Source organism: Falco rusticolus, chromosome 3, assembly GCF_015220075.1.
Source record: "Falco rusticolus isolate bFalRus1 chromosome 3, bFalRus1.pri, whole genome shotgun sequence".
Classification (NCBI taxonomy): domain Eukaryota; kingdom Metazoa; phylum Chordata; class Aves; order Falconiformes; family Falconidae; genus Falco; species Falco rusticolus.
In genome coordinates, this window is record NC_051189.1 from 15572406 (window position 1) to 15585518 (window position 13113).

General features: G+C 43.3%; 1 long non-coding RNA gene across 1 annotated transcript in view; it reads right to left on the reverse strand.

Moving 5' to 3' along the window:
- Window positions 1-10435: 10435 nt before the first annotated feature.
- The window catches only part of LOC119145644, a 53731-nt gene continuing 51053 nt past the window's right edge, over window positions 10436-13113 (reverse strand). Inside the window, exon 4 of the long non-coding RNA XR_005103469.1 lies at window positions 10436-11170. This is a non-coding gene — a long non-coding RNA (uncharacterized LOC119145644). The remainder of the gene's footprint in view (window positions 11171-13113) is intronic.

The following is a 13113-nucleotide window of genomic DNA, read 5'->3' on the forward strand; positions in this document are numbered from 1 at the left end:
AATGAAATAGGCTTCCTGCTGAACGGAGAAGCATACACTAGGATAAACGAAGGGACGTTGATTGAATTGCAACATTTCTTTAAACTCAGAGCACCGACTGCAGCACTCTCATCTTGCCATGTAAAGTTTCTTCCAATGCATGATTGGTGACATCTTGACACACTGATTTTAGTATTGCTCACTCTGTAATCCCCAGGGGAAGATATCTGAGGCCTGAACTGTGCTTTTGAGTCATATCTTCCAACTAAACCCATTTTCCAGTTCCCTCGCTGCCAAGGTCACTGAGTTTCTGATCTCACAAGAAAAAGCTTTACAGGAAAGGTGAGTGGAAAGAGGAATGAAGGTTTGTGCTGATCCTTGGGGGTACCAGCTGGTACAGCTCATCCAGTGCATGTTGCAGGCAGCATTAGCTAACATTACACTAAAGCTGTCCCACACAGGCGGAGCAAGAGGATGGCAGGGAGCAAGGCTTCCCTCAGAGACACAGTCTGCCCTTGTCTTGCTTTGGAGATTGCACAGTGGCGCAATCTTTGCACAGGGCTGTAAGTTAAAGCTAAGTTGTTCTCCTATCTACAGGACAGGCTGCGGCAGCCCTCATGGCATGGACTAGTTGGTAGCAGGGGAAGGGGTTGTGGATGAGACAAGCCTGTCCCTCCTCACGCCATGCCACCTCTGGCTGGTGCCTGGGTTGGAGGGCAGCTCTTGTGTTGGGGCAGGAGCTGCATCCCCTCCCAGCACTGCAGGATTAGGAGACGAGAGATCTCCCAAAGCAAACCAGTTTGGGTGTGAACAGGAAGGTCTTTCCTTCCCCTGCCCCAGCTAAGCTGTTGCGTTATAGGAGCTCTTTAAATATCCTCCACAGCCCAGTCTGTGAGATGCTGTTATACAAACCTGCATGTTCTCAGGCACATGGTCTGTACCTCCACATCTCTCACGCTGGTGCTGCTTTACTGTCTGAGCCAGCCTGGCTGGAGGAGCAGTGCTCACACACATGTATTTTTATGCACAGGGGCACAGGGTGACTAAAGAAGTTAATAAACTTCAAAGCATGCAACATGATAATCAGAAGTTCACATCAGGACAAGGAGAGAACAGCGGGGCCCTGCCATGGGCAAATAAATGACCTTTGAGTCCTGTGTTCCCTGTGCATTTGTACACAGACCAGACTCTGTTACCAACATCTCGCTGCAGGCACATCCAGCTGGAGGGTCACTGTGATGGTACCTGGGCCCCTCATCATCAACACCAACCAACTTCCAGCTCTTGCCCAGGGCATTGGACGCTGTTTTATGGCTTTTCTCTATTTATGTTGCCCCCTCCACAAAGTGTGAGCAGCTGGGGTTTGGGATTCAGTGCACACCCACAGCACGTTCTCAGGGAGAGGAATCTTATCACCGAGCCTGAACACAGGCCTTTGGAAGCACTGGGGCAACGGGGTGCTTTCTTCACATATTTCATCTAGCCATCAGACAGCAGAAACAACCAGGGAAAATGCAACTACATCAATTTCAGCTGAATAGGAACCTCACCACAAGGAGCCTTATGCAATTAGAAGGGCTACCACTCCAGGAGTATGCAGAAGACATCAGAAACAATTGTGGAAAAAACCCCAACAAATAAAATAAGTAATACTTCCATCTGTAAATGCTTGGAAAACTTACATCCAAACTAAAGCTTTAAGGCAAAAATTTCCTCCATGAAAAAAGAATAGTATATCCATCAGTCCAGCACCATCACCTACCTATCTATGGGTACTGTGAAGGTACAGACTAATGTACATGTAAAACACAATAAATCTATGTCTTATTGGAGTCATAATTTGAATTTTTCACAAGAAAGGCTTAACTATTTTTGTACATCTGCTGAACTGCTTTAGGAGTAACATGGAACTGCTTTAGGAGTAACATGAGACTTCGATATGTTTAATAATATAAGGAAAACTTTGAAGCTTCATCTTCCAGATTTTTACTCAAGGAAGTATTATAAGCCATTAAAACTGCGTTTGTTGTTTGGTTTTTTTTCTTTTCCAGATCAGTGGCTAAAGTAATTCCCATTTCAACCAATCCAAAAGGAAAAAAAAAAACCCACAAAAACAAACAACAAAAAAACCCCACTAAACTCCTCAAAAATACTACTTTGTATTACTCAGAAAATCTTTATCTAAACTGCAGTATTTTTTTTATTATCTTCCCCCTTTCAGAGTTCTTTTCAGGGTTAATTTCTAAACTGAAAGGCCACATTCAACTGCAAAGTCAAAATGTTTGCAACATATAACTACTAAAAAGATATGGTGTGATATTTAAAGGAAATACTTTGTTGCTTTTTATCAGTTAGATTATTCCACAAATTTGTCTCAAGTTGTTAAACATTTGTATTCTGACCAATATTCTTAGCAAATCTTCTGTTCCCAAAAAAAGCAAATTATCCATTGTTCAGTTTTGCTGTTTACTGAACTGCCCTCTTTTATAACTGGAAAACCTGGCAGAATTAGAGACTTAAAGAATGGGCCCAAACATAGCACACCGAATAACTGGATGTTGTGTCTAGCTCTGCAGTGATTTAGGATGTTATCAAAAGGGATCTCTAAGCACCAGTTTACACCAGCTACCTCCATTGCCTATGCAGAATCCTTCCAGTAAAGAATATCTATATAAATACATTTTAATTGTATGTTCTTTTTTATTTACTGATGGATTTTAAATGAGGTTTTTAATAATCACTTTATTTCCTTTAAAGTCTATACAAAAGAAAAGTTTATTTCAGTTACCAATGTAATGTACTCCCACAGGCAAATATATATCTATTTCTATATGCATTTCGTGGGTCATAGTGAATGTTTTACTGCATGTCTTAAATGTACTAAAATTGCTCTAAGGAGATAGCTTTGAAGACATTTTATTTATTATTGATATCCTCGGAAAATTCAGAAGATGCTGAGATATGAAGGGTACATTATAACTGCATAGCTTTTTGGGTTTTTTACCTGGTACTGCACAAAGAGCTTTCTTCAAAAGTTTGCAACACTTACTGCTTAGGTGACATGAGAGCATATTTTCCTGTTGTTCAAACATCATCAGCCAGACCTGGGAGTGAAGGACTCCAAAGGCCATACAGGTTCAGCAAGGCAACGAGGGGCTGGTGGGCTGTAACAAGTACAGCCACCGGCCTGATCGTGGGAGTCCTGAGTCAGCCTGCACACGGCAACCAAGATAGCGGGCCAAACAGCCCGGTGACTGTCTTGCTCGCTGTCAAATACAGATAGCTGTGGCAAAGAGAAGGGGCGGGGGGGGGGGGGGGGGGAAGACAAAAAAAAAATATTGAAGAACTTTATTTCTGAAGTTACAGTATGGGTTCTTTATACATAATAGCCATGAAAATTCCAGGAAAAAGGCTGTCTGCCCCAAAACCACGGCAGCTCTGCTGATAGCCCCACTCCCCACCCACACCCCCCCCGGCCCAGCTGTCTCCCCCTGTGCTGACAGAGGTTGAGAAAGACAGGACACCAGGAAAATATATTATTTCTCCAGGGTGACCCCAAGCCCAGGGGCCAGGTCTTTACCTGGTATAAACTGCTGTATCGACTTTGCTGGAGCCCAGGTGATTTATTTCAGGGTGCCACCCTTCACTGGGTGTACCACGACAACAACAGCATGGCACGATATATATACCCACCGCCCTGCCTGCCCTCCATCATGTCACAAAAGCCCCATAAAAATTGGATTTTGCAAACATTACCATCCTGGGCCAGTCACGGGCAGGAGATAGGACACTCCTTTCCCCCAGGGTCATGGCCTTCAAGATCCTGCCTTTCACTTCTAAAAAGCCATAAAATGAAGGCATTCACTGAAGTAATCCCAGGGGGAAGAAGGGGCAGAGCTCTCTTGGTGCGGCTGCCTGCCTCTGGGATGCATCCACCCCCAAAATTAGCCCTTGGAAATGGCAAGGGCATCTTTATAATCTGTGTTTAAAGGAGCTTGTCAGGTGAGGGCAATGGTAACAGTGTATGCAGCCCTGTGAAAATTCACTGCAGGCGATTCTGGTCATGCCTTTTCAAGAAAGGAGAATTCACGAGGAAATAGGTGCAGAGGAAGGCTGCTGAACTGGCCAGGGACATGGCAAGCCTGTTTTGCAAGAGGAGAAGAGATGTATAGGTTTTGTTTAGCTTCACAGGACAAAGGCTGACACAGAATATGGTTGCTGTATCTAAATATCCCAAGTGATAAATGCCATGCACAAAATATTTAAGCTGCAGGATGATTGTGGGCACAGCAACCGGAGCAAAGGATTCTGTAGCCATCAGAGGAAAGAAGTTTTTGAAAACATAAGAAAACTGGTGAGATTTTATTATAAGATCCAGTCAAGTAAGTCATGGAAACCTGCAATATTACTTGAGCAGAGGGAGTGGACTCAAAGAACCTTCCCATCCTTTCCACCTCCAAGTCATATAAAAGCCAAAGGAAATTTTGCCACAGATTTAGTTGGGCTCACCCTGAATTATTAATCCTATCAACATGTGCATGTGGCCTAATCGATCTGGGCTCTTCAAATGACTCACCACAATTTTTCAGAGCAGATACAGATTTTAAACTAAATGAATGCATAAACTGTGTCTTCAGCAGCAGGAATCCAGACCTGGGTGCGCAGATCTCAGCGCACAGAACAAACTGCAGTGGCCACAGATACAGTCTATTAATCAATTATGTCTGTTTATTGGAGACCAGGGTCTTCCTGCAGCTGCTAAACCAAATGACATGCAATGACAGTTATGTAAACTTCCATGGAACTCCAGAAAAGCTATCAGTGGTTTCCTGGCTGTAATTTTTGAGCTGATCTAATCTGACATATGGTGATTTTTTGAGTCATTTGATAGTGTAGAGAGCTAAGTAAACCCCTCTCCAAACAGCCATAAAAAGTGGCCCTGCAGTTTTTGCTACTTTTGGAAACCCAGAAGCATGTTGCTGCAAACAGTCAAGCATGAACACAGGAAGGATTAGATCTTACAGCAGATCTTGACCTTGGGTGCATCAAACTTTTTTAAAACAAAAATGTGTTTTCAGATAAACAACCTATTTTTACAAAAGGAGTCAGTCTTCTACAAAAGAGCACTTCGTCAGAAAGTGCAAAATCCAGCAGACAAAAAGTTTTCTTTCTAACATAGGATTTTTGTCTACAATACACTTGCTAGAGAAGTTCAGTTTTCAGCCACTGAAGATGAAAACACTTGTAAGGGCAGTTGACTTTTCAGTAATAAAGTGATAGCAGTGACCCTTCTGCAAATGGTGGAAATTTATTCTGCAAATAAATTTCATCCAGACATTTTCCAGGGCCATATTTTTAAGCTTGTCTTAACTGGACTTCTGTTTCTTGCTTTAGCTTAGATAATTTGATCCTCTGAGAACTTATTTATCCCATAAATCAACTATCTAGATATGTAAAACCCTTAACTTTTACACTTCAGCATAGGATTGCATATCCAGACCTGTCTTTTAAATATCTGGGAAACACAAACCAACAGAAACACTGTCTCAGAACGTCAGCTTTACGACAGATACCTACAGAGCAAAACAGTCATTAGCCTAAAAAAAATGTTATTAGCTTATGCTGAACTGAATATCTTGCTTACTAGTAATACCACATCTAAGTTCAGTGAAAAGAAAATGTTTGTAAAAAAACTTAAGTACACAAAAATGGTGTCTCATGACCATGCAGCAGGTCCTGGACAGAACTGAATTCATCCTGCTTCACTTCCCTCAGCATCTTAGTAATAAAGACCCTGTGCAGGTGGGATTCCTAGTTTCCACAAAGGCGATCTTGTTGAAATTTGCTGTAACTGACTTTGGAGCCAGTGGCCCCACTCAGAGGTATAAGGGAAGGTGCTGGGGATGTGAAAGGACTTGGTTCCACCAGTAGCTATAGCTGCTGCCAGTGTCTCATAGCAGTTGGCACATGGGGAAAAAGGAGGTGAAGGCCCTAACCAAAGAGCTGAAAAGTGGACACTGGTGTGAAGCTGATTTCGTGCCTGCAGCTGAAGCAGAAGCAGAGAATATCAAATGCCAGAAGGAAGTTTATCCTCAAAAGCTTTCCAGCCCCATTTTGCACAACAAAGAGATCTGGCTAGTTCAGATAAGGGGTGGATGAACATCCCAAGTTTCAGTTGCTTATTTATCTGAGGCACTCCACCCTTCACTAAACATCTCCATTCCTAGAATGATGCAAGTCTCTTGATTAAAACAACGTGACACATTACCAGAATACCTCAGTCCCACTGTACTCTGCCTGTCCCAGCCCCAGAGAGCCATCACAAAACCTGGTTCTGTCCTCCCAAAGTTAGCAAAACTCCCACCAACCTCAGGGACACCAGTGCTAGGCCTGGGTAAATATTTTCCATCCATACACAAGTTGTCTTACCCAGTCATTCTCAGCCAGGGAGGATATTCCCACACACCTTTCTTAAATAAAGATTTTTTGTTCATACAGCAATACAAATGCTTTGCATGGAAGGGATCTTTCATTCCAGCTGCTGCAACAGCAACTGCTCATAATAAGTGAGAAGAGTGTGTATCAGAGGTCCTGGTGAAGAATAGAAAGGGCAACCTTGTCATGGCAGAGATCTTCCTTTCCTTTTGAAACCTTGCATGCTTCAGTCAAGTTCTTGTCTCTCTCCTCCTGTCTGTTAGCTGGTACTGATATGCCCACTTAGAAGATCCTGCTTGTTCAAAGAGCAAATCCCTCTACAGCAAATGTGTGTCTGTAAAACGTAAGCTCACTTTTCTCCGCTATCTTCTACCAACCCATTGGAAGTGCTCCCTAGGCTTTCTACATATGGAAAATCTTTCACACTCACCAGCCTTGCAAAGACCTCCCAAAAAACAACCCTGACTTAGTGAAATATCACGTATCCATCACAGAGATGGAGCTGCTTTCAGGAAAGCTGAGCTGCAAATCATTTGCTCAAGTCTCAGTACATTAAAATTGCTGTTCTGTACCTGGCTAAAAATACAGAGAGGGCACAAACATGGTTACTTTTTTTCTACTGAACTGCAAATGATTATCCTTAGGTGAAAAACTCTCCTCAGGCTTACCCCATCATCTGTCACCTTGAGGGTCACAGACCCTCACTGTCTCATCTTCTCTCATCTGGCATCTGGCTCCTGCCAGGTCCCACCAACAATGTTAAGTCTTTCCCTTAAATTCATGTGTAAGTGAATTAGTTCATAGTTTCTTGCAATATTTTCACATCTTTAGATATTTCACCTTAATGTATCCTTCTAGCATCTGTTTCCATCTCTTTCACTTGGCTGTTAGACTTCAACCAATTTAGCTTGAATAATCACTTTGATTTATTCCAAATCTAAATCAATCTGCTGTATTATTTGTCTGAAGAAATTTTAGCTATTCCTTCTTTGCAAGATGCTACACATTATCAAGTTTCATCTTATGGCATCAGCACAGTTAGACTTGTCACCTAGCTTGTCTCCCTCACTATTGAGATTCATCTTCTAATGAGCTAAACATTTACAAGGTAGATAAGGGTCATTAGAAATGTGTATTCATCTTTACCAAAGCCAAATTGCACAGCTGCAATAGAACACATCGTTTTATGCATTATGGTAGAAAACGACATGACTCCAGGAATTTCAAACGTTAACCAGCATTTTTCTAAGACTGATACTTACCACAATGCCCAACGTACATAATTCCCCTAGACACTGTCTGCAGATAATCTACCACTGCAGACCTCTGCGCAACCTTAAAACCTGACCTGAATATGGTTCCCTGTTTTCTCTACATGCACGTATAAAAACCTGGCATTTCAGCAGTTTGCAGCTAATCAATTAATAGGTCACTCATAGACTGTGATGTAGTCAAATATTAAGAGGAGCAGAGCGCAAGAGCTCCTCCCCTTACTGCAAAACCTTTGCAGCGGTAACTTCAGTGGGTGAAAAAAAAAAAATTAACCAGCTCTGCCAGGATCTCCATGAGTGAACATCCCACTCTCAAACAGTAAAACTTCACTTGCCCTCTGGAATATCACAGCATCAATCTGTTACATATTAGGGATTTCACCTTTATGCTGTTAACTACCTCAGACCCAAACAAATATCAGAAATTAACAGGCTTGTTTGAGGAAAGAAAAAGAGCTTATTTAATGCTTGTCTATGTATGTAACTATTTCTATACCAGTGAGGACAATCCTATTCTTGAACCTATGCTCGTCCTAAGCTTGCTTGCTTATTACAATGAGCAGAGAGGCAGGACTGTGAACCTAATGCGTACTCCTGACCCTTTCTCTCAAAGGATGGTGTTTGTAAAGAGTTGTTCAGGTTTTATTCCATCAAGCCAGCAGACAGATTGTTTTATGCTCCAACCTTGTCAGTTCTCAGGAAGCTGAACTGCTCTGGATCTGGAGTTTGCCCAGAAAAAAATTAGGAGCTGCAGGTCATGCTTTGTGCTGCAAAACTGATGCCGCTGATTTCGTGGCTGATAGTCACACATCTGAGTCAGATCTAAATAAATGTGACTAGATTGTGTCAGAAGGGTACTAAGACATCAGAAGTCTTTTAGATTAATCATACAAGCCAAGTTTAATCCTTCCCTCTGCAGGTACATTTAAAGCTAGTGCCCCTGTGTATTCTTTGTGGGCTACTGACTCTGATGCCCTTCATATATCTCAGCCTGGTGAAAGATGCCAGATTCCACAGTAGGCACTGGCGAGATAAAGGTATTTTTTTGTTTCCTAGGAACCTGCAGCTGTACTGTTCTCTGCTTTTTGTGAGTCTTGTCTTCAGCAGACAAAGATAGAGATATTTATTTTATTTTTTTTACGGAGTAAAATTTCTCCTCAAAAGTTTCTGGGTTTTGTCACCTCTTGTGGAAAAACTTAGCATATCACTGGCTGGAAAAAAACCCAGCTTTCTTGTTCATGAAAGCTCCATATCTACAAGACTATGAATCACTTTAATGAAAAAAGTATCTTCCAAAGATCTCACCAGGAAACAAATAAATAAATAAATAGTCAGGCTGTGTCTGTGGAGGGACTTAGTGCTCTTAAACAAAGACCACCTTTCACCTCACAGACCTGCCTGAACCACTCCGAATGCCATCCTCAGCCCACCATTTCCATTGCAACTGCAACTCTGGGAGGTCAGACCTGGTGTTTCAAACCCTTTTGAGCTGATGAGATACATTTTTTATGCTAATACAGATACCTTTTTTATGCTGATACAGGCAAGGCGGGCTTCAAAAGACCCATCAGATCTTGCTGACCCTCCTGCAGTCCTCTTGTTCTTTGTGGAACTACTTCTTTTTTGTGGAAGTGGTGGAAATCTGGGGGTAAGCAAAGGTAGAAAGCATGGTGGAGTACTGCTGGGCAAGTATGGAGTGTCCACACTTCTTCTGGAGGCTATAGCATCTTTACAACCAGGTTTGTGAACACTCAAAGGATGGTTTGGCTCAGTCATTTTTGCAATGAGAGTTAATAAAATCTCTGTCCACAACATCATACAACCCCAGAGAAACCCAAAGCCATCTAGCTTCCAGAGCCACGTGCAAAGTCAGGCCTGTAATTATGGCTGTGAGAGACAGACTGTGGAATGAGAGATAGAAGTGAGTCAGGTGGGGGAAAGGACACAGTAACATGGTCTCAGCTCAGCATTCAGGCAGTGAGAGTGGCCATCAACGGGCAAGAGCAAAGATGGCAAAACAAGGAGAGCAGCTTCCTTCCCTACTCCCCACTCCATGGTATCAATGGGAAGGAAAATTGGGCGCAAGGTCCATCTAACTGCCTTTTTAGCCCTGTCCAGGAAAGCACAATTGCAGAGGAAGAAAAGCCATCATTCTGCGTAACCTCGCTGATGGCTGGGGAAGGTGGCAGGAAGGAGAAAGACTTGGTGATCACTAATTTCTTCATATCAGAGGCAAGGAAGGAGACTGCAGCTCAGGTAATGATGGTAGAAGGTACTTTAAGAAAGCTTTAGGAAGTCATGATGCCGGATTCCAAACTAGGATGTAAACATGTATGTTAGGGCAGAGAAGATGCCATGTTTTAATAGATGATAAGGAAGGAGACCTCGGGCTTTTCCATGGAGATATGTCTGTGGGGCAACCTCCTGCCGTCCTGAATGGTGATAAACCACATGCAGTAGTGGCCTCTGTATTTCTTTAATGACTGAGCAGGATGCAAAAGATGTTTCACTTGGGTCCTCAGGACAGGTCTCTACTCACGGTGGAAATGAAGTTTCTTTTACACTCAGCTGGGTGGCAGCTGGCGTTTGCATGAACAGTGAAAACCTCTCTCACAATGGTGACAAATTAACTTTCTTAAAGTGACTACACATCTGTAAAACAGCAAGGCTGGGGGAAAAAAAGACAAAGAAAACACACTTTCAGGATTATTCACTTTTTTAAATTATACCCTGCTTATTCCTGTAACACCAGTTCAACAATTTTCCAGTTTAATTTGTAAATTAAACCCCATGAAGAAAACACTTTTCCTTTTTCATCATAAAAATGTAGGTATGTAAAAGTACTGACCCTATGAATCAGGGGTCAATTATTATTTTTAGATGTGTGCTTACAGACAGGCAAGTAGACACTGGACAGACCCCAAAAGGCTGTGGACTGTGTTCTGGCTGCCTATTACAGTCATTAAGTAGGTGATTCATTGCCTAGTATTTAGGACTACCAGACTGTGCCTTTTTATGCCATAAAGAGGGAGAAGTTGTTGCAACATCAAAGTCAGGCACTTGCAGTCAGCCATCTGCCCAGCACTTTTACTTAGGTCCCTTTATTGTACATGGATCAGGGTCTGCTATGGTGTACTCTAATGTCCTACCAACCATCAGCACCGTTCTAGGTGCTCGTGTTCACACCAGGGGCCCTGCTGGATAATAAAGCCAGCCCTGTCTGAGCTGGTATATGAACAAAGACAAAGCACAGAAGGTCACTGCAAACAATATACATGAAGGAAGGCTGTCAATGCTTTAGAGAAGAATGCCAAAGAAATCACATTTGATGCTGTGTTTACCAGCTGTGGCTTAGGTTCCATGGAGTAGGCAGTGGGCTGCAAGTCCACACCAATGAATGATAGTCCCCACTCCTCCAGCATCTCTCACAGGCTGACCTCAAGGTGCTTTGCTGAAGTGAGTGAGTGTTATTGATCCCCATTTTCCTGAGGAAACAGAAACATTGTCATGTCACTGAGGCTGCACAATGAGAGTCAAACCCAAACAGTTGCTCCCCAGAGTCCCACCTAACACAGGGAAGAAGAGCTGTAAACTGGGCTGCTACCAACCTCCAAAGCAGAATTTGAAGCCAGGGCTGCACTGCTAATCCCCTGCTTAATCCACCCCAGCACAGTACAGTAGCAGGCAATCATGTCTTTGTTGCGTGAACTCTCCTGCAATGTACACAGGGCTGTCAAAACCACAGGTCTGCTGTGATCCTCTGGGTTCAGGTGAGGTATCAACACTGGAACAGAGGGAGCAGGTGGAGGTGCTTTGGCAAAGCTGCTCTTCCCTCAAAAGTCGAAGTGCATTGCTTCCTGAACAAGCCCAGCCCTGTTTGCTCACTTAATTGTACAGCTACAAGGTTATTTTCAGCTCTCGCTCTTGTAACCTGACTGCGTAAGACCTGCCAGGCTTCACACACCAGGCATGAGACCTGCATGCTTGACTTCTGTCCCCATCTCTGCCACATCAGGCCGTGATGGAGCAATGTTGTGGGTGACACCAGCAGAGAGGGAGTCACTGCAGTGCAAACAAGGTGCCACGCATCACTGAAGACGTAAGGGGCACAGCCAGGCCACCGGGCAAATAGTGGCAACATGCTGCATGGCTAGGGATCAATCCTGCACATCTGATTCACATTTCCTATTGCTAAGAACCAGGCCATGCCGTGCACTGGCAGCAGGGAGCAATACTAATGGTCAGGAGCAGTTACAGAAAATAGGGTTGGGCACTGGGGGCAAGGGGGCCCCAGGGTTTGGCTCATCCTTGTGCAGCAGAGCCGCTGCGTAGGACACATCCCTGCACACAGCCACTACTGCCAGCGTGAAACAAGAAGCTCCGTGCAATGTCTGGGTGGCTCTTTGAGGAGCTACCTGTGAACCCCTTTAAAAGGATCGGTGGCTTCCGATGACTTGATCAGCTTAACGTACCCTGAAATGGTCACCTATCTGAATACCCTATGCAGTCTGTGACTTGCTTTTGAGGACAATATTTAGGAAATACTGTTGCAATAGTGATGTGTTCATTCTTATTTGCTGATTTGGCAATTTCAAGCCTTACCTGTTTTAGTTTGTTTGTTTCTTTTGCAAAAACACGTGCATGCTCATGTAATTCATTGTGCTCCATAACTCTGTGTTCTGATGCTGTGTTTATTTGAGATTCACACGTGCACACACACTTGAGAGTGAGATAAAATCACTCTGGCTGAGGCTTTATCTTGCCTATCTGTTCCTCAAATGGGTCCATCTGACTTGGACAGGAAGAGGATAATTTGATTCCTAACAGAAAATGTCTTCCTTTGATCTGATGTTTCTGCAGTTACCCATTCCCCAAAAGATCTTTTCTGTGTGATGTTTTCCTTTTGTTTTCCTTCATCCCTGTCTTATTTTACAATAACACGTTCAAGATAACCCACCCTTCTTCCAGGGAAACATCATATCTAGCCCATTTGCAGGCAGGCATAACTGTAAAACTCACAGCACTACCTCCTGTACCATCCTGTGTCTTCAGATGATAAAACACTATCTGGCTGGTCTTGCATTTAAGCCAGCAGATGTATTACTACATTTCAAAGGACCCCAATCAATCCATTTCCTTCATTGTCCCGCTCTCGAAAAAACCTAGACAGAGAAGCCTGAGGCTTTGTAGTTTTTGAAGTGCTCTAATCTGGACAGATCTTACCATTGCTGTCATAATTGATTAAACTGTTGCCAGCATCCCCTACATCTCCTGAGAGCTGTCATGGTTCACATTCATCAGGGCATGCTCCAAAGTTCACACACTTCCACAAGGCACAGCTCAGCGAGAGGCGGGTGTCATTAGAATAATAATACTTTGCACTTCCATCTCTCCTTTCATCACAGGCTCTTTGCAAATACTCAGAGCC